Source organism: Misgurnus anguillicaudatus, chromosome 18, assembly GCF_027580225.2.
Source record: "Misgurnus anguillicaudatus chromosome 18, ASM2758022v2, whole genome shotgun sequence".
In the NCBI taxonomy this organism is placed as follows: Eukaryota; Metazoa; Chordata; class Actinopteri; order Cypriniformes; family Cobitidae; genus Misgurnus; species Misgurnus anguillicaudatus.
The window spans coordinates 12,368,092-12,390,942 of record NC_073354.2 but is presented as its reverse complement, the minus strand read 5'-3'; the positions used below and the strand labels follow the sequence as shown (position 1 = coordinate 12,390,942).

At 38.7% G+C, this 22,851-nt stretch overlaps 1 protein-coding gene across 1 annotated transcript in view; it reads right to left on the bottom strand.

Annotated features, from left to right (window-relative positions):
* The window catches only part of dab1a (DAB adaptor protein 1a), a 521,576-nt gene extending 499,205 nt beyond the window's left edge, over positions 1 to 22,371 (bottom strand). Inside the window, 1 exon segment of the mRNA XM_073855881.1 lies at positions 22,130 to 22,371. The gene's annotated coding sequence lies outside the window, so the exon portion shown is untranslated.
* Positions 22,372 to 22,851: the final 480 nt, after the last annotated feature.

The following is a 22,851-nucleotide window of genomic DNA, read 5'->3' as shown; positions in this document are numbered from 1 at the left end:
AGAAGACTGGGCTCGCCTAGTGACTTCAAGGTGTCTTTTAAATGAAACCACTGATGGATTCCATACCATTAATGTCAACGTTATGATAATGACTAAACACTCTACTGCACTCAGCGTTGCACGTTTTTGCAGCGTAAGGTGTCATTCAGAGCCCTGCCGCCAATGTCATCAGCTAGGTGCACACATGTGCATATCAATGCATGTAAAAAGATACTGCATCATGATGTCACATGTATTTGTCATGCTGATGAAAGAGATACACTCAGCACTGCAGGTACCTCAGAATCACAGATTGTAAGTGTGTCTTGTTTTGCAGATGCGTGATTGAGATCAAGTGCGGATAGTGGGAGAGACTCTTTGTGTTTTAATTTAAAAGAGGTGACTCATTCCATCTCACAGCAATTTATCTGAATAATCAAACCTTGCCGAGTACATCCAGTGGTGAACTGAGTGAGTTTAATCACTGACCATCTGAAAAATAATTACCAATCTTTCCATTTTACCTGGAACACATTTCACATCCAGCCTAGCATCCAGCTCCACCTGGAGCCCCAAACATATCCTCTCTAACTTAATTCCATGTCAGACCTTTTAGCTGTCATCCAAATCAGCACCCAGCCTTTTCTCAGGCACCCAACCCTCCAGCAACTCAAACCATGACAATCATCACCTTTATATCCTGGTAATCAATCCTGTTTGAACCCAACACAAAGGTTATGCCAAACCCTCAAATTTCCTTTACAAATATTTCAACAAATTAATTGAACGGGATAGTGAACGAAAATCAGCCAACAAGTGTCCAGCGTGTAGGACAACCCTGTTACATGTTTTAGAAGCATTGTATAAGGAGACCTTATAATTGGTTGATTAAAACCTCAAATACCCAGAATCACCCCAAACCTTGAAACACCCCTTTACAAATCCACACAAAATCATGGAACACACCATTAGTGGCAGCCGGTGACTTCTTTATCGAGGGAGCACGATCCAAAGTTTGTCACAACACGTATGTAGCCCGTGTGGCTCGTCATTTCAAAATATGTGTTTGGCCGCATCATGTAAACTTATGTGCATCACGTGCGATGTCAAAATACAAGCCTGCTGCAGATGCGTCTAAAGCAGTGGTTCCCAACTCCAGTCCTCAGGGCCCCCCTCCCAGAATCTTTTAAATGTCTCCTTATATGAAACACCTGATTCCACTCATCAGGCTCCTTCCAGAATGTTTGAAACAGTTTCTTAATTAACACACTAACAAGCAGATGAACTGAATCAGGTGTTTTATATATGGAGACATGTAAAATGTTCTGGGAGGGGGATCCTGAGGTCTGGAGTTGGGAACCACTGGGCTAAAGGGTTTATGATAAAAGAGTCACCGAACAACACACATGACACTCTGAATACATATTTTGAATTCGTGCCACTCGGAAGAGAAGTCACCGGCCATCACTGGACCCCATAATTAAAATCCCAAACCCTGAAACAGCCACTACAAATCCACCCCAATCCCTGAAATGCCCTGTTAGAATTTCAGCCCAAACTCTGAAACACCCAAATACAAATCCAGCCCAAACGATGAAATGCCCATTACAAAGCAGCCCAAACCTTGACCCCCAAATTGATTTCAAATTTATCTCAAACACTGAAAAGACCCATTACAAATCTTTCCTAAACCCTGGAGGACCCCATTAACAAATCCATCCCAAACCCTAGAAAACCCTTCTACCTCAAATCAAGACCAAACCATGAAACAACCCTTTACAAATCTATTGCAAACTCTACAGAACTTCTCTACCTCAAATCCTGGAACACCCCATTACAAATTCACGCCATACCCTGAAGGACCTCATTAACAAATCCATCCCAAACCCTGAAAACCCCTCTACCTCAAATCCTGAAACACCCCATTACAAATCAAGATCAAACCCTGAGACAACCCTTTACAAATCCACTACGAACTCTACAAAACCCCTCTACCTCAAATCCTGGAACACCCCGTTACAAATTCACACCATACCCTGGAACACCCCGAGCCCCAAGGACTGAGTATCCCGTGATATTTGAAATGACAGAACGCTCTCTTGAAGCTTCTCTTTTAAAGGGCTTTTACATGAAAATTTAACAAGTGTGAAATTAGAAAGGTTAGAGAATAATAAAAGCAACGCTAGTAAGACGCAGGCCCACTGTTGCACGCCATGAACGTTGTAATTGAAAACGCTCCATCCTGTCTAAAACATAATCTTGTGTGAGAGAAACAGAGAGAAAGAACTCGGCAATATCATAGCAAAATTAAAACATGCTTGATGAAATAGAGGCTCGTATTTGAGCTTGTCTTGCATCATTCGTCCTGGATCTTGAGTGGCACCTTCACCCTCGTGTCTCAGCAGCCTCCCACTGCTGCGAGTGATTTACTGTTTAGTGTAGCAGAACTGTATCAGCATCTGCTTAGAAAATGTGTTTTTTTTTACATAAACAGATCTGGAGTTCAAGCCGCGCTCATGTTGAGAGCAGCTTCTGATCTGCCAACATGTCATCATGCAAGAGATTGAGGTCACAACCTGACACAAGCGAGATCATCAAACCAGGAAATACACTGATGCCAGTTCCTGTCAGGGCAGATAAGATAAATGAAAGCTTTAACTGGAGAAAAACAATCAATGAAACCATTAAGAGCCTTTCATGGAGAAATCGGATCTGCCAGCCACTTACACACCGGTCAGTCATGACTAGTAGTATTGTAATATTTATGGCCCCTTTTATTGTCAGTGTGGGCACGGTTCCATTAAGTTTATTGAATTCCAAATGATATGCAAATTTAGACCAAGAGCAGTCACACACAGACTGCCAATGTGGACTCTATCTGATGTCAGCATTCTGCATACACTCAATCATCTGCTACAAGGGGTGAGGAAGAGAGATAGAGAGCATCAGAGAGCTATTAGAGACAAATAGGTTTTAGGAGCATCAAAACACTTCTCCCCAGAATGAGTCAGTGGCAACAGAGAAACAACTCAGAGACATTGTATAAAGTAGTTACACCATGTAAATGTTTTCTTGATAAATTGCTAATCTAATAGCCAGTATGAGTATGCTGCTTATTTAATCTACATTAAATTTTTTATCCTGCATTACATGAAAGAACTAGGGTTTACAGGTTTTTTAACAAACTTCCAGTTTAACTTCGTGGCTCTGCTTATTTTCAGGGTCAAGTGAAGGTATAGCCCCTTATCATGGTTGCCAAGTTTGTGATTTTACCATGAAATTGGACTACTTGGCACGGGTCGTTTTTCCTTAGGTTGAAGGTGGAAGGAATTTGTTAATCAGCTGTCCATCTTAAGGCATAAAGACTTTGTTATGATTACTACAATTTTTTTAAGGGAACGTGCAAAGAGTGTTTCGCAAGGACAGTTTGTTGTTGCATCGACCAAAGCACAAGTGCTCTGTGACGATTACCTGCGCGGCCAATAGAAATGTGGCATCCATCTTGCACCCCGCGTCCTGTGTAAAAGCTGCATAAAACTCATAGAGTTAGGCTTGTAATCCAAAGGTGGCCGGTTCAAGTTCCACTGTTGGCAGGTTGCGACTGAGGTGCCCTTGAGCAAGACACCTGTCCCCCAATTGCTCCACAGGCGCTGCATGGGATAGGTGCCCACTGCTCCAGCTGTGCGTGTGTTTATGACTTGCAGCATGGTTCTTACTCACTGGGATGGGTTCAATAGAGGTCACATTTCAAGTATGAAATTCTTGACAATCAATTCACTTTTTACTTTTTCACTATCAGTAGCCACTTTTGGGCCAGCGTTAGCCTTCAAACAGGCTTTACTGAGCCAATAGCCTCAACCTCCAGCTGCAAAGCCAAAATCAAGATGCATTTGAACTGTCAGGCCAATAGCGCAGCAGCGCTTCAGTAAACCCTGCCCTTAATACGCCTACCTGGATCTACTGTAACATCACACAATCCCACCCGTTTCAGTTTGAGGAGGAAGTCGGTTCAATCTGGTAGAAGAACGGAGTTAGATCACATCATCATGCACCAAACATAATGGAAAAAAACTAGGTGGCTGTTTGCATGGTGAAAGCCAAAATGAGAAGATGGAGATGTTTGTTCCATGCGCGGTGTTCCCCTTGTTTATGTTGGCTGCACACGAGCGATCTCGCAACAAGACAATATCAGATCAATTAGCAATAGTTAACATCAAGGGTGATTACCACAAATAAAGCGTTCATCTACCCAATTAAACTATATGTTAGTTAAGCTATAAAAGCCTGGCCTCTAGCCCCAAATAAGCAGTGGCGAGGCACAATCAACCCCAGAAAATGCGACAGGCCTTGGCATGCACTGGCACGCCCGCTTGTGACATGGAAGTGCAAACAAGGCTAGTGACTACCAAACGCCCCAATACTGACAGTGGTAACATTGTATGTTACCAATGTACAACAACGGCATAAATAAATAGTAAATCAATACATTACACATTTGTACGATTTTTTTCACTATTTGGCTTTTTTATTTTACTTAAATGGTTTTGCAGTATGAAATTTGCATTGGAAATATAGACTTTTTAATGCTTTGGTGAGACCCAAGTTTGTATTCTTGCTTATGGTCCTACAAACCAGCCCTGAAATGATTTCAGCCCTTGAGATCATCTAAACCCCACTAGCATGTAGATTACCAGAGCTTTGTTGTCCAAAAGACCGTTTACACCAAATCATGCAAAAAATGTCCCCAACACATACTGTAAAAATACCAAATATACAGTTATACATTTGAGACATTAATCATGATTATATATAATAAGAATAATTATGGTGCTGGTAATGCAAGGTTTCAAAAAGGTTAATGCTCAACTACAGAAATCAATAAACGTACGACCAAGATTAATGCATGTCATGTGATTACACACAAGGTGCATCTTAATCAATAACGCATCTAAAGGTTATACTGTATATGCATGTGCTCATGTAGCCGAAATTCACTCAAATGGCATTGTTAACACTGTATGTATTCACGTAAAAACTAGATAGATTAATAGAAAAATAGATCAGCAAAATAATAAACATATGCATTAAAATATATAATATATATTTGCAATACTCTAAATATATTATAATTTACACGTACAGTATTTTGGGTCTTTAGTTTCTGAGAAACTGCAGAAGCAAGTGGAAAGATGGATTTAATGTGTGCGTAATAGATTAATGAGGCTCTTGTTAATTTACGAACGTTTTTATGTACTACCTGGTTAATGATGCTTTCGGGAAACGTGCCGTAGAAAATTAAGCAGTGCTTACGTGCAACTAACATTCTACTGCGGTAAACCCAGCTACAGTGCAAACCCAAAAATAGAGATGGTTTATGTACCAGGAGAGGCCACAAGAGAAACAGAGAAGGATGAATTTGAAGCAGACCTTACCTTGCCTCTCTGACAAATACATACTGACAAAGTACTTCTCACATAGACTGAGACCACAACAAGAGTCGGAAAGGACAGCTGTACTCGGGCTTGCAGTTGGGATAATTCATTTTGTTATTTATTACATTTTGAAGCGTGTGTGTCTATCCCATTGGACTGTGCCAAGAGCCCTATCTGTAAAATGAGTTTGAGAGCAGACTGGTCACACACATTCTGCAATAACAGTATTTCAGACAATATAAAAGCTTCACTAAAAAGGAGAATTTCACACATATAATTTTGCAGGGACATCTATAGGGTCTTCATTCAGTACTGTTCTCTTGACCCACTTTGTTTAGATCAAAGAGGTAAGCGTTTGATTGGGACAAAAGCATTCATCTCCATTGACATGCATTTAAAAGAAGTTGTCTAAAAAGGGAGATCATGACATAAGCCAGACTCCACGTTTATCTGTTTCCCAACCCTGAGCATTACAACCCTTGTTATGTCAAGAGCAATGCAAACCAGCTCAGCACAGACATAATGGCTTTTTTAAAACAATGCTTTGAACTTAAAGCACTACTATAGGGTGCTAATGGACTTTAAATGGAAAGCAAATTTGGATCAACCCCTCTTAGAAGTCCATACATACATCATTGTAAAATGCTAGATTTTCTCAGCAGTAGCTTCACTCGAACGCTGCTCACAGAAAAGGCAAAAAAGCGAATATTTTCTTTTTTTATTATTTATAAAAGTATATCAAATGGGCCATGAAGGCCCAACACCACTGTGCTGACCCATCCACCTCTCCGTGATCCCCAAGGGCCACGTGACCCTCATAAGTCTACAGTATTTTTAGCACAGAGGCTGTTACCATGACGATGGTGTCCCTGTGGTATTACAGGTGAAAAGCCCAGAACCTGAGGTTGCGTGTGAGTGATACAGAGCATTACATATGTGAATCACTGGATTGCTAAATGTCACATGACATTTCATGCTCCATTAGTGCACTCCACACACACACAACCATACAGTATACACACTACTATGACATACAGAATATTTCCTTTGCAAAAATTACAGTAAATACATTTTAGTAGGCTATTATAATAGTATAATATATAAAGACAATATAATAATATAAAGAGACCAGCATTTTCCGTGTCTCTCTTTGATATACAAACATTTTGCACAGCACAACTGGCAGTCCATTGTTACGCCAATTCTCTTGGGGTACATAATTATACACTCACAAACATAGCCAATGAGAAACTTCTGTTATAAATCATTTAATTTCCTACGACTTATCTGTTGAATTGCTCTAATGATTTGCATTGTTGCACTTCTATTGAATTAGACTACATTAATGTACTGCATTGTGCTTCAATTAGTATCTAGGTAGCTCACGTGATCCATTGTAGCATTCACTACTATTTTTCTGCTCTAATTGTCAGCCAAGTGAATGTTCGGTTATTATATATGAACCAAGAATAAGCAATTATTATTAACAATAATCTCTTAGTGAGAAAGATCATTGGTTATGTATGCGGTAGGTCTGGGTACATTATGCGATTCTTATCTATAATACAGTATAAAAAAAAGGAAGAAAGATACAAGATTGAATCATGCCAGAAAAACATGAACATGCTGGAATGACATGAATCATCAAGTTCTGTGGTGGACAAAAACTCTAAGCATTTTGACTACTATATGTTTTGTGATTTCATTATACATGATTATTAAAGTAAATTTATTTTGGGATATTGTGGTATTTTTTTACAAATAACTTATCTTTGAGCTTCATTATTTTTTTAATAATTCATGTGCTGTCATAATCATTAATCAAAAACATTAATCTCCTTCCCTCCTCGAAACAATCTCTCTTTACTATCGGTCATGAGGAATGTCACGAGGGTGGGGACCGGGAAAAGATCACAGTGATTAGCAAATAGCAACATGACCCAACTTCCAACGATCCAATCAGTTCCTCGTTGGACGAATTCAAGTCCTGCCCTACCTTTTTTCTCATTTCAGAAGCTGTTTCACTCAGATATCCGCCATCTTGAGTACCTACCGAGTAACACAGACATCTGACAAACATTAGCTAGCTTGCTACAATTTATGGATTTCTTATCTTTGACTGTCTATGATAGATACAGTAAATGGCTACGAAAGACAACATATAGCACCTTGACTGTCATGAAAAGAAACGCTACTTTCAAAAATATCATCGTTATTAGAGTGTGATCCTTACTTAATCCCTGATGCGTTCTTCCAGCTGCTGTCCGCTGCCAATTTTTACAACACTAAGAAGGTTCGACACAACATGAAACTTTGCTCGAAGTATTATCTTGATCTCTGCACATGAACGCGAGCATTGAGAACATTGTTTGTGTACACAGAGTTTACTAAAAAGAAAAGTTTTGAACAACTGACTTTGGCTGTTATGGTGTCCGCTCGCAATCTTATACCAGACATAAAGAATCGATCTCCGAATGTGAATGAATTAATCTTATATGAGGCTCCTTTTTCAACAAGAAGGTCAATATTGTTTTTTACTTGCGACAAAACAACGAATTATCCGTGCATTTATATGGAACTATGCTTTAGGAGCTATCCATCTTTACTCTCCTCCCTCCTAACGTCGCATTTGGAGATCAATGCATCCTGACTGGCAAGATGGCGGCAAGCGGACACCAAAACAGCCAAAGTCAGTTGTTCAAAACCTTCTTTAAAGCAAACTCTGTGCACACAAACAATGCTCTCAATGCTCGAGTTCACGTGTAGAGACACAGGTGACACTTCCAGCAAAGTACCACGCCGTGTTGAGCCTTCTTAGTGTTGTAAAAATAGTGATTTTGATGCTCACAACATATTGAAGGGATAGCTTCTAGTTCTTTTGCGACCACTTCAGGTACTCAAAATGGCGGAAGACAAGTTTGAGATGTGAGTGATGTCAGCTGATATTCATGAATGCGTCAAGATAAGGTAAAATAAGACAATCGCTACTTCTGTTTCATTGTGACTTTAAATTATATAAAAGTGTAAAGACACTAATCACGCTTTTGTATTTCCACCTCCTCTCCAAGGCTTCTCTCTCCTCTTTATGCTGAAGGCAGAGAGAAAATTAAAAGCCAATATCACAGCCCATTTCACAAGCCTCTACTCACCAGCCTTCTGCTTTACTGCAGACATCAACTCTCTCTCTCTCTCTCTCTCTCTCTCTCTCTCTCTCTCTCTCTCTCTCTCTCTCTCACCTGCGTTGGTTCTATTTCTCTCTACATCCATCACTCTCTCTCCTGCACCCTGGCAAATAGTGACGTCAAATCAGCAGAGATCTTCTTTTTCCTCTTTTTTCTCTTCTCCACCCCCTCCATCTCACCCTCATCTCACTCTGGTTAATGGTGACGTCAAGAAGAGAGACTGTCCCATCAGGCAGTCCCTCCGTGTAGTCATTAGTCATAGATGTGTGTGCTTTGTGCGTGTGTTCACCTTGACCTTAGCTATTACATTCTTATGATTTTCTAATATCATTACTGTATGTTTTGCTAATTTATCTTATTCTTTTCTTGGGGGGCAAGCATAGACAGATGCAAATAATTGACTTCAGAGCGATAAAGGATTAGTTTATCCGAACATGTCGATATAAATACTGCCAAACAATATGTGCCAGATTTTTTTGAGAATTGAGAAAGCTATTGACTTTAGAATTCTGAAAATAGCAGCCAAGTCTAAGGAATATTTTTATGAGGCTTCGGTAGTGTCTTGTTTGTCCTTTATAGCACTTGACAGACCTTATTCTATCTGACAATTCTCTAAAATCTCTCTGGCCAGCAATATTATCATTTGGGAAAAAAACAAAATCATGAAACACATTTTGTCCCCTTGCTGCTTTTTCTTTTATATCAAATAATAATCAAGCTCTTGCTGTGTAAATGGTGACTGCAGTGCATGTGTGTGTGTGTGTGTGTGTGTGTGTGTGTGTGTGTGTGTGTGTGTGTGTGTGTGTGTGTGTGTGTGTGTGTGTGTGTGTGTGTGTGTGTGTGTGTGTGTGTGTGTGTGTGTGTAAAAGCGGAAAAGCAGATGAATCATTACATGTCTAGCAGTATTTTGCAGTTCCTTTTAAGAGTTTGGGTTGTGTCCCTCCTTTGTTTCATTTGCAGTCGATTACTCAGGAAACAGTACCTTCTGTGAAACCGGCAGGGTTTCCCCTATACAGTGCGCATAAATTATAACTCAGTCAATGGATGTTGAAAACTGTGTTGTTAGACAAAACTATATAGTATAGGCATCAAAGATTTCCCTTAATACTGGACATACTGTTGGTAGCAAAGGATACTAAACTAGAGAGTCCCGACATAAAAAAAGGTCAAGACAGCTAAAAATACATCTTGAATACATGGGAATCCAAACAGTTAGCTGGAGTGAAATATGTGCATTTAAAAGTTTAACTAGAAAACACATGTTTTCACTTTATTTTGTTTGCCCAATTTCACATTCTGCACCTACACTCTCAAAAAATGGTACAAAAGCTGTCACTGGGATGGTACCCTTTCAAAAAATTCACATTTTTAACCTAAGAGTGCATATTAGGACCTTAAAGGTACATATTGGGAACAAATGTACACAATTCTTAACCTTAATAGTACATTTTAGGACCTTTTTTAAAGCCATAATTACAGCTTTTGTAATGTTTTTCTGAAAGTGTCCATGTTAATAATTTCATGAGTTTAAGTAAAGCTTTAGTAGACTTTTGGGGGTAGGGTTAAGGCAGGGGTTAGGGTTAGTAAAATAAGTTAACATGTACTTGCAAAGTTTATAATAGCCAGTAGAATGTTTGTTGGGGATCATCACAATAAAGCATTAGCAGATTTTAAGCAGACAGTCTACCAATACTTAAATAAATGAGAGTTTGTTGACATGTACGTAAAACTTTGCTTATAGTCAATAGAATGCCAAGCAGGACCATGAAAATAAAGTGATACCATAATATCTGAAAAGACTGAGATTTAATATAGTGCTATTATACAAAATACAGATACCAACATAGCATTTATTTTATTCAGTTTTCTTCGCAACTTAAAAATAAAATAACAGGCTGTGCTCTTATTACAGTGAATAAATAATACCGCTGCAGAAGAAGAGTATATAGTACCTTACCTGATAAAAAACAACATCCATATTTGATTTCTACCCGTTAGAAAAGAGGTCAACACACATCATCATGCAGGCAAAACAAATCCTTTAGAACACATTCTGTTTGAAGATATAATCAAAGACGTGCAATTATTCAGTGCAGCATGTGGTAATCAGCTGTGATTTGACATCCAGTGGATGGCATCACACTAGCAGCCTACATTTTTCAATCGTGTTTGTTTGTGTGATTGTGTAACCTAGATTTTTAGGCCTGTGGGGGTTACAGTCACATTTTTCCCATAAAACCTCAAGAATCTCCACATTTTAAACTGGCTACATACAACACATTTTGCAGCTAATCAATTAACATGCATAATTCAATTAATATTAAATTTAAAAATGAAGTAGTCTACACTGTAATTTTTGCATTTTAAATATTTAACCTCCTAAGACCCGAGCTTTGGTTTAGCTTGCATTTTAGATTTATTCCATCTATTTGGGGTTAGGAAGAAGTTGAATTAGCTTAAATTATTTAACTTTATTTTATAAGGTCTCGTCACTAGTCAAGATAAAAAAAAATGAAAGTAAAAATGACTTTTTACAGTGTAAGCTTTACTGTACACTGAATGTCTGTACACTGTTAGAAAATAATGTCAAAATAGGTAGCCCATCTGTCACTGGGGTGTACCCTTTAAAAGGTCCTAATACCATTAGTACAGTATACATCTAGTACCAACACTCTGAAAATGTCTTGTTTATTTTTAACCCATAATGGGTAAATATTAGACAGAACACATGCTGGGTTAAACAATGACCCAATGTTGGGTTGCTGTTATGCAACCATGAGTTACAATAACCCAGCCATTGAGTTAAAACAACCCAGCATTGGGTCAATTTTTAACCCAGCATGTGTTCTGTCCAATATTTTCCCAACATGGCTTAAAAATAACCCAGCCATTTTGAGAGTGAATGTACCATGTGCCTTAGAGACAAGGGTATGCACCTTTGGGGTACTAATAAGCTAAATTTGGTACCAATATGTTCCTCTGTGGTACTACTATGAACTCCTTAAGTGCAAGCTGTACTTTTAAAAAATGGTAGCACCCCAGTGACAGCTGGGGTACATATTTTGACCATTAGTAGAACATTGCAACATCGCCTTTAATGCCATTTCTGTTTACTATATAGTTATGAACACTCTTAGAATGAATGTGTTAAAATAACACATTAGTGTTGAATCTAGGACAACACACTAAATGTGTTGCCCCAGAATCCACCCATCTCTGTGTTATTATTAAAACAACACATTTTGTGTTACATTTTAACACAAAATGACACATAATGTGTCAAAATTACATATAATGTGTTAAAACCTAACGCACAAAGATGTGTAAATTAACACATCATTTCTAAGAGTGTAGTAAAAAATTAAATATTTACTAATTTACCCGATTTCTGTTTTTATTCTTATTTCATGTAAAGCTGCTTTCAAACAATGTAACATTGTAAAAAGCTCTATATAAATACTGTAGATCTGATTTAATTTTAGCAAGGCAAAAGTCATAGGTTCAATCTAGGGTGGCCATTTGTGCCAGTTCCGCCGGACACGTCCCGAACATGTTTTCGGGTGCGTTCTCCAGAAGTCGCGTTGCTCGACTGCATAGTGCATACGTCATCGAGGTTCTCACATGGAACTGACATGAATGACCACCCACAGGAGTCACAATGATCCCCAGGAGCATACGATTAAATGTTAGCTTGTAATGCTAACACTTTGTCACTTTGAAGCGCTGCCAAATGTAAATGTAAAACCATATTATGAGATTGGAGCGAGTCGCAGACAGTGGCAGACATATTATGATCATGTGACCAACTCAAAAACCGTGTTACTGGCCACAGGATGAATTATTTATGACTGAGAGTTGTGTATTTCTAAAATATCAAAAAATTTGCTTTTATGATGAAACAAAAATCCACAGTTACTACTCAGGTGTCAGTAAGTGCTCCTGTATAGCTCAGTGATAGCTCAGAGCATTGCATTAGCAGCACAAAAGGACCCGGCGAACACAAATACTGATAAAAATTGTATACCTTTGTAAAGTCCAAGACCATTGCCAAATCAGCCAGATAAACAAAAAATGATAGAATGCACCTTGAACACTGACATATAACTTTTGTGCAATCTTGCAAAGCATTCACCAAGAATATGACTTGTCTGAATGGACAAAAGTTTATTTAGTACTCCGCATGTTTGTCTTGTGCTGAACGATTCATTGAAAAGTCTAACTGTGCTGTTTACCTCTGTACACAAATTTCGCAGACTGCTTTCACACTCATTGATATTTCAGACCATAGTCAACGGCCGTAAAACCGACGCAGACAAAAGCAAATTAGCGAGAGTGGTGAGACATGTGGAGATTGACAACGCCAGCCACCCATTTCCAATTTCACACACCGCACACACCCCATCTCCTCCTATTTCGGCTCTCATCATCTTTTACAGACACACACACACTAATCTTTGCCTAGGGCTCATGTGAAGCATTTCAAGAAGCTCTTGTGTGCACCTCAGCTTTTTCAAGTGAGTCACCTAAATCCGACAGGAGAAGGTCTATCATGCCCCTTACCTGCTTCTGTATGTGTGATTTGCACATTGAGGATTGTAGCATCTGTCCAGATATCCCTCTGGAAAATTAAGCCCTACTCATCTCTGATGTATACTGCTGTGTGACATTGTGAAGTGTGACAATGTGCCGTTGTAAACTGCCTAAACCCTGTGGAGATACAGAACTGGACGTCAATGGACATGGCTGCCCTTCAGGTGCTCTGGAAGGACAAGCTGGTCTCTGGTGTTTCACTGCAGCTGATAGGAAAGCTAGAGAATAAAGAGGTGACGACTTCAGTCAGGTAATTAACGTCAGAGTAGAGAGAAAGACTATGCGCACAAAGGCCGTCCACTCAGCCTATTGAATCGGGAGTCTGGGTAGACAATAAAGAGACACCGAACTTGCATCCAGGCCCAGGTTTCAGAGTCATGTAATATGACCTTAGCCTTATGGTTAAATGCGCCAAAAGTCAATTCCGGAGGACATACCCGAAATCCTGGCCAGGACGAGGTTGGGGAAAATGGCACATATGGTTACCCTAGGTTGAAGTGCACTTACAAATTGGCATCACAAAAATGCCAGCCAATAACAAACAGTTTACATAAACTGGTACACACTGTGGTAAACAGACAGACAGACTCAGTGGTACATGCACACAAAGCCCCCATGCCCCACTAAAGGCCATACTGAGAATTAACACAATTAGACAAAGGCTAATGGAATCGAGGCATGCCAGAGATAAATGTGACTTCATTAGCACAAGCCTAGAGAGACTGTCAGGGCAAACGGCTGATGAAGAAATGTGGTTTCCTTCTTTTACTTCCTCTTGTATACTCTTACACACACCATCCGTCATTCACCAGCATGTGTTTAAAGCCTGGCCTTGGGATATGAAGAAAGATAGATGCAGGAAGGGCAGCACAAAAAAAAAGGAAAACGAAAGATAAAGAACGACATAAAATCTGAGTCAAATCAGTGAGAAACATAGAGATGGACACGCCGGCTGGTTTCTGTGGCTCCCGGCTGTAATAAATTTATTTAAAATCCCAGGAGACAAAAAAATGTGGGCAGCCATATTGGATTGAGTGCTTTTTTACTAAACAATGCCTGGAAGAATGCATGGAAAGGACCACTCTCATAATGTACTGGTGGGAGGCAAAACCTATCACAGAGAAAGCTTTCACTTACATGCACACAAATAACACACATGCTAAAGTGTGTTAGCGGAGGAAGAATTTAAGAGTAAGAGAATGGATGGCCATTCTGTGGCTCCCAGGCCATTCAATGATTGAATAAAGATTTCTGAGAGGTTAAAGCCAGAAAATTTGATTCTGGTCTGGCTGGTTGCGGCTGGACATGTTGGCCATCATCAGATTTCATGCATTTATCCACGTGCCGTTTTGGCCATGTTTTCCTTGCACACATAAAATATTTACATTGCTCACTGAAGTCAAAAGCACCAACTCTCTTATCTTGATTAACAGCAGAATACTTCAAACAAGCACTCAAATTATATCTTTAGAAAGAATCGTTTTGGTTTGTCCAAGGCACGTTTCTGTCAAATGTTCTTAGAGGGCCCATATTATGCAAAATCCACTTTAACAAGTTGTTTGGACATAAATGAGTGTTGGCAGTGTTTCCTATGAAAAAAAATCCACCCACTTCCTATTTTTAAATCCCCCATTTATTATCCCTATTATTTGATTTTCTTGATAATGTGATGTCACACTGATAAAGCCCCGCCCACGTCCACTGACTGACTTATTGGTTAACTTTAAACAAAATCTTTTCTAAATATGTTTGATAGCACGCTGTAGCACTAGTGCAGCTAAAGATACTATTGCATTGCGGGATAAATCCATTTTTTAACATTTTTGTCAAAACATGTTTATTATTATGTTATCATGTTATTATTTTGTTTTATGGTGCTACTTAGCTGTATTTTTTAAGATATGAAGATTTAAATAAAAACAACCCAACTGCAGTTGAATTGATATTAATTGGAATGCACAACCAAAAAAACGAGATTTCTGAAAAATTTTAAAAACGGAGTTATCTTGTTTTGCAGCGAAACTCTTCACTTTTTCTCCCACCCAAATAGGGGCCTTTTGGACATGCTGTAACAAATCAGACCATGCAATCAAACCTGAAAGGTTTTTTCTATGATTGTGGAACCAATCAGCCAAAAATGGTTCTTCTATGACATCATGTAATAGCCTTGTAGTGTAAGTAAGTTAGCATATTGCTAATGACCAACTTTATAAAGTTGGGGAGAACCGGTACAAAAGTAACGCGGGACAAAAGTAACAAAGCGATTTTCTCAGAGCCCTGATAACATTTGCATCCCAAACTACGACAGCATCTTAGGCACACAACCCCTACATTTTCTCGTTTTATGTGTTAAATAACTGATCAATCTACATGTTATTTAGTGCTCTAACAGATCCTGAAGTTTGACCTCTCTGAGTTTTTCAAAATAAAAGTAAATGTCGGTTCATGTCGGGGTCAGAAAAGCCATTACAGCAGATTGAGTTGCGTATTATTCGGTATCGTCAAAATGCCTACTTACGTCGTGGGCCGTGAAAATCGCACCAGGTCTTCCGTGAAGTTTTCGCGATTCATGCAGAATCTCAAAAACAAAAAATACAACATCTGCGGCTGCAAGCAATTAACGTGCAGACTGGAACAATGCAAATATCAAAGAGGCTTGTGTTTGTAGTGCTCACTTCATTTGAGGCAAGTCATCATTTTTCAGCCCTGTTAGATTAAACTAGAAAGCCTAAATGGTATAAACAGTTTGACCCCATGCTGCGCGCGCACCCGATAGTCATTCAATGTTTACAAACCTTGGAGGGGTCTATACTGTTGTATATGTTGAAAATTGATATTATTCTAATTTGATTTTATTTAGTTGTTCAAACTGTTGAAATTTTTTTTATTCACAACAATTTAAGTTTGTACTGTTGGTTGCTTTTAAACATTTGATAAAACTGAAATTTAAAATAAAAATGTAATTTCATTTTTTACAAAGATAAATTACAAACTATGTTTGCAATTACATATTAACGAGGTCAAAGTAATGTATATTTAATAAAAACATGTGTAACACAAAAATCTATCTTGTTTTGTTGTGCTACTTTCATCCCTGCAGGTGGGGTCGAAAGTAACAATTCACTACTTATGTTTAAAGTGAAATTATACTGAAGTTGTTTTACGTTTTTACAAAATTCCAACTGGTATTCATAGACTTGTGAGTTATTGAACACAGCAAAAATATATATCTCTCTATAACATTATCTTTTAAAATTAAGTTTTTCTGAAAAATGGTACTTTAGCCTCGGCTCTCCCCTACTGTACACCAAACTGTACAGTATTGTACATGTCGGCTCCATTTGAAGAGAAGCTACAGTTTTAATCTATAATGATCTTATTTTAAATTGTCGTAATTGTTCACAAATGTGTGCTAGATTGTGAATCTGGTATTTCAGTACATGATGTGTCCAAAATCAGCTGCGTTTTCCTTGAAAGGATTTAAATAAGCTGTTGAAAGACTTCTGCAGTCTTGGTGTATGGTAGAGAGATTGATAACCATGTTGTTTGAGTCCAAGGACTTGGATCCTGCTGACTCATTGAGTTGTCATATTGAAATGTGGTTGCCTTGAAGATGTAAAAGAGATTCCATGCATAAGCACAATGCAACAGCAGAGGAGGTGTACTATAAAACAGATTGTCTGCATACTTTACACACTTTAAAGGTGCACACAGTAATTCAGTTTGTGAACCATAGAAACGTTTTAAACATTAAGATTAAAACAAGCTAGACACACAAGATTCGAGTCGTATCATATTTTAGCTTTATTCTACATTTAGCAAGTCACCCCCATGACCAACAGTGTCTTGCAATGGATTGTGTTACTAATAATAATAACAATAGCAGATAATATTGTTATTATAGATAATAGATAATAGATAACAGATAATAGATAATAGATAACATTCTATAATAGTATTCTATTTGTTAACATTAGTTAATATAGTTCATGAGTAAATTAGTTTCTTCTTTTTAGAAGAAATTGAGTTTCTTAGCATTTACTCATCTTTGTTCATATTAGATATGCCAATACAATTGTTCATGTTAGTTCACTTTGCATTAACTAATGTTAACAGTTACATATTTAGATTGTATAAATGTATTAGTAAATGCGAAAAAATAACATGAACTAAGATTAATAAATGCTGTAGAAGTATTGTTTATTTGTTAGGTCAACTACAATTGTTAACAAATACATTTTTATTATAAAGTGTTAACCAATAATAGTATTTTGACATTTTGATTTTCAACATTAAAGAGATACTTCAGCCAAATATCAAAATGACCCCATTATTTACTCACCCTCAATCAATCCAAGATACATATGTCCATCATCTTTCAGACGAACACATTTGGAGTTATTTTAGTGTATGTCCTTGCTCTTCCAAGCTTTATAATGTCCAAGATGGCATTGTTACCGGAAGCTATTACAGTTTATAGAGTTTGAAATAATGATATTTTTCTACAAAATCACACCAATTACCTGCAGAAGACCTTTATTAACCCCTTGGATTACCTTTGTGAGGGATGAATGCACTTGTGTGCGGTTTAAAGTCAGAAGTTTTTCCTTTATCCTTGTTTTCTACCACTATAAAGCTTGGAAAATCAAGGACATTTACTAAAACAACTCCAAATGTGCCTGTCTGAAAGATGATGGACATATGCATCTCGGATTGCTCGAGGGTGAGTACATTATGAGGTAATTTTGACATTTGGCTGGTGTATCCCTTTAAGGTTTGAAGTCCCAGCAGTTCAATTCAATTCAAATTTATTTATATAGCACTTTTCGCAATTGGTAATTGTTTCAAAGCAGCTTTACATTAATAGAAGCAGGAGAAACACAGAAAGATCGACAGACAATACAAGTAGCAAAATACAGCGGCTATGAATAAACTTTAAAAGCGAGCGTATTATTAATGTAACGCATAGAAGAGGGTGCTAAGTTAACGTTACTTACTTCTAATCCAGCTCCAGTGCGTTCTCCATAGTTCTTCTTAGGTAACGTTAAAGATAAATGCTTCTCTTCCTCAATGTCCAGACATAAATGAAGATATTTCTCACGTGTGTGTAAAGTTTATCTCCCAAACATGCGGTAAAGTCTTTAAATCTGATAAAACTTTACACAAACAGCTCGTGTCTTCATTACCATGTCAACAGCTGTGGGCGTGACCGAATTAAAGATAATGAAGTCAGCCTGGAAAAACGGTACTCTCTTTACTTCAATGCAGATTACATAAACAGGCATTATTTGTTTTCGATTATATTTAGCTTGTTTAAAATTAGACATTTCAGGCTTTCTTTGGATGTGTGTATCATGCTTGTGTGACGAGTATTCGCGGAGTTTCAATTGATTTTTGTAACGTGTTTTGATAGACAGCTGGCGGAGACAGAAATGTCTGGATGCACACCCTGTTTATTTTCTTTATTTGACAAAAATACAAAGATCTGTTGTTATTGTGAATGAACACATATTAAAGAAGACCCTTTACCGTTTCAAATGATGTCAAACACGTAAGTGTATGATTATTAATGATGGAGTATTTTAAGTTGATTCTGCCATGATAAGGAAAAAACACGTCAAAACGCGGCGCCGCGTTTTGGGACCCCAGGGGGTTAAGCCAATGTTGGCTGACTCCCCGGGGTTGAAATACCCCCTAGGAGAAAAACCTCCTGACCTCCTGACCTTTTTTGCCAGGAGGGAAAAAGGTCCTAGGAGGAAAAAAAACCCTGGGAGATGTCAATACTGTAGGTGGCAGTGTGAAGTTTGAGACTAAACAAAAACTTATTGATTGCTTAAATGAGTTAAACTTCCTTAGCATAGTCTAGCAGTATTTTCTGTAACCCCAAAACTCAACACCTTGTAGGGGTTTTCTGATGCAACAGAACACAAATTTTCCTCTAAATGTTTAAAATCTGTCTTCACCAATTGTGTTATTCACATTTGTAGTTGAGTGCTGTGGGCCACAATAGAAATTCCTTCTGCGTCATCTGACAAACAGCAAAGCTAGCTGTAACCGAAACTAACTGCTACGCCAGATAGAAGCATTGATACTAAAACCATGTAGAGTGTAACCAACCATGTCCCATTTCAACAAAGCAAGTCAATGGGATCAATCAATTCAGGGCAATACCATTGCACATGTACAGAAAAGCATTTGTGTGCAGGCATCTCAGAACAACCTCACAGCAGATGGAGTGACAATTGGAGTTTACTTTTTTGACCTTGAGTATCCTAATTGCTTTTTACATTTCAGATTCAAAACCGTGTTCCAATTACCCAACAACCCATCTGTCTTCCATCATACAGAGAGAGAGAGAGAGAGAGAGAGAGAGAGAGAGAGAGAGAGAGAGAGAGAGAGAGAGAGAGAGAGAATCACTGTCAGCTGAGCAGAAGGCTGGAGAACAGGTTAAATAATCAATGCTTTGACAACGCATCTGTATGCCATACATCTAAACATTTTTGTGCATTTGTATGCAAGTTTCATGTCTGAAGTAGATTTGGAGGCTTAACACAACATCCATGACTGACAATCCAGTTCTGATTTACTGATATACTTGAAGGAAAAGTCAATTTTCTTAAAAGAAAAATTCAGATAATTTACTCACCACCATGTCATCCAAAATGTTGATGTCTTTCTTTGTTCAGTCGAGAAGAAATTGTGTTTTTTGAGGAAAACATTGCAGGGTTTTTTTTTTTTCATTTTAATGGACTTTAATGGACACCAAACACTTAACAACTAACTCAACACGTACGTTTTTTTCAACTGAGTTTCAAAGGACTATAAATGATCCCAAACGAGGCATAAGGGTCTTATCTAGTGAAACGATTATCATTTTTGACAAGAAAAAAAAAATATGCACTTTTAAACCACAAATGGTGGTGAGTAAATTATCTGAAAGAAAATGGACTATTCCTTTAATATCTGGCAACATTTTAAAAAACTAACTCGCATCTTCTCTTCATGTCTCTTTAATGTATAAGCTCACATGCTGCACTTCTAGTATAGTCGGATTGCGATTTTGGAACTTTCGTGTTCTTGTGAATAGTATGCCATACAAACCCGTTTGCCACTGATCGTGCATTAACGGCGTCAGTGGGGCATCCAGCCTTAGTCAAACGGGTTGGCACGTATGGTTGGGTTGGGCTTTTGGCGCTGTCTTTATATTGCGAATACTATGCCATACAGACCCGTTTTCCACTGAACCTGCATTAACGACGACAGTGGGGCGTCCAGCCGTAGTCACACGGGTTGGCACGTATGGTCGGGTTGCGATTTTGGCCCTTTTTTGTGTCTTGTGAATATTTTGCCTTACAGACCCGTTTGCCACTGACCATGCATTAACGACGACAGTGGGGCCTCCAGCCTTAGTCAAACGGGTTGGCACGTATGGTCAGGTTGCGATGTTCGCGTTTTCTCATGATCTTGTAAATAGCATGCAATATAGACCCGTTTGCCACTGAACCTGCATTAACGACGACAGTGGGGTTACAGGCCTTAGTCAAACGGGTCGACAGGTTTCATTTTCTCTTTCTCTTAAAAATCAGAAGGTGACCCTTAGTTACCATATATACCGTCGCAGTGGGCCCCCAATTTGCAAAATCCTCAACTGTGGATAATATAATTATGCCGCAATAGTTAGTCTGTCTGAAACTAAGCTGATTAAACCACATCACTGTGTGACACTTGCATTACATGTGAACGGCCCCTACGCTAATATGATTTTGTTTTTCTCTCCCTGTCCTGTCCTCGACCCTGAGGACAATGGGACAAACAGACCCAGTTCCGGTAGATGTGAAAGTCGACTCACCTCTGATCTACTGGTCGTCCATCACTGTGATGCCCAGCTGATGCCTGACCAACGACCACCGGCAGAACCCGCTTAAACCCCGCTTAATCCCCGCTTAATCTCCTTATCCGTTTATATGTGTTTATATACATATATATCTCCCAAGGGTTTTTCCCTCCTAGGACTTTTTATTTTTTTTCCTCGGCTCAACAACCCGGGGTTTTTGTTTTTTTTCTCCTAGGGGGTTTTTTACCCCGGGGAGGTAGCCTGCTTGGGCTTAACTTAGCATCTTCTCCTAGACGTTACATTAGTAATACGCTCGTTCATAATGTCGAGTCATAGCCTCAGCAAATTTGACAGCTTATGCTATTGTGTATTATGTTGTGCTATCTGTCATTTTTCTGTGCTTTTACTGCTTCTATTAATGTAAAGCTGCTTTGAAACAATTGAGTATTGTGAAAAGCGCTATATAAATAAAATTGAATTGAATTGAATTGAATTGAACTTCTCCATTAGCATAAAACATATACACATTTATGCATTCATACACACGTACGGTATAACCAATATATAAAATTTGGACCTTTATACTTGATTCTGATTGGTCAATCTCATCCTACTAACTAATATTGTTATATAATGGAAAGCACATATAAGTTGTCGCATACAGTAAAAAGTTGGATAATAGATCTTGTATCCACCAGAAGGGCTTTGGTTTGACTTCATGCACATTATGTTTCACAGTACCAGTTCTTAAATATAAACTTCAGTTTCAATGCAGTACAACATCATATTTGCAACAAAATGATCACCTTCAAATGAAATCAAAGTATAAAATGAATTCCACTCCTTATACACAAACCTAGTCACACGCATACGCAGTTTTTATCCATACATACTGAGCTGAAAGCCCGTATAGTACCTGTAGCTCAAACCAACATTCAGTTCCAAATCTAACTGCCCCAAATGAACTCAAGCAACTGCTGCATGCACGTTTTTCTAATGCATTTTCCACCCTATAGCCATCGTTCACCAACACATGTCCACGTACAGTACACACATTTACACCCCCTGTTGCCTAAGCTGGCATATATCCCCAAAAAGAAACAAACCCTTACCTTTACTCCCTAGTGTAGCCCAGATTCAGCTGTCAGTCAAGACCAGGCGTCCTCCACTTCCTTTTCACACCTGATGAACGACACCTTTTCTTCCCTATCCTTGTAAAACGGCGCAAGCCATCAACATGACCCAGGAAGGTTAGAGGAAAGCTCTGACTATCCCAGCATCAGATAGGAATCCTCTTTCGCAGCGGTACCGGCTGCGGTCGACCGGCTCGGCAGCTCACCGAGGGTGACTACAGGACTACTGCAGGAACAGCATCCGGCTCTCTCTCACACACATACGCACCCTTACTCTGCACGCACATCAGGCCACATTACTCCTGCCTTCACTTCACTCTACCTTATTCTGTCGAATAGCAGCACCTCTTTCTATTTCTCCTTTTCTTTGTAATTACTCACTCCCTGCTAGATCTTCTTTTAGTCTCGTCCACTCTGCTGTACCTCGTCGGGGTAGCATCCCTGACGCATAGCTTTTTCATCCTCCTGGGAAATACATCTTGCCTGTATCAGCCTTTGAAGTCCAGAAAGAACATCTCAGAGTGGGAGTAGCATTCTGGTGGAAAAAATGGATTTAGCATGACTCAGATGTTTCGACATAGTCTGCTGTAATGTATGGGAAATGTAGGCGAGACATGCAGTGCATTTGCAAATCACATTTATATTGGTCATGTAATGATAATATGCATTAACCAGATTGCAGTAACCAGATTAGGCTAAAT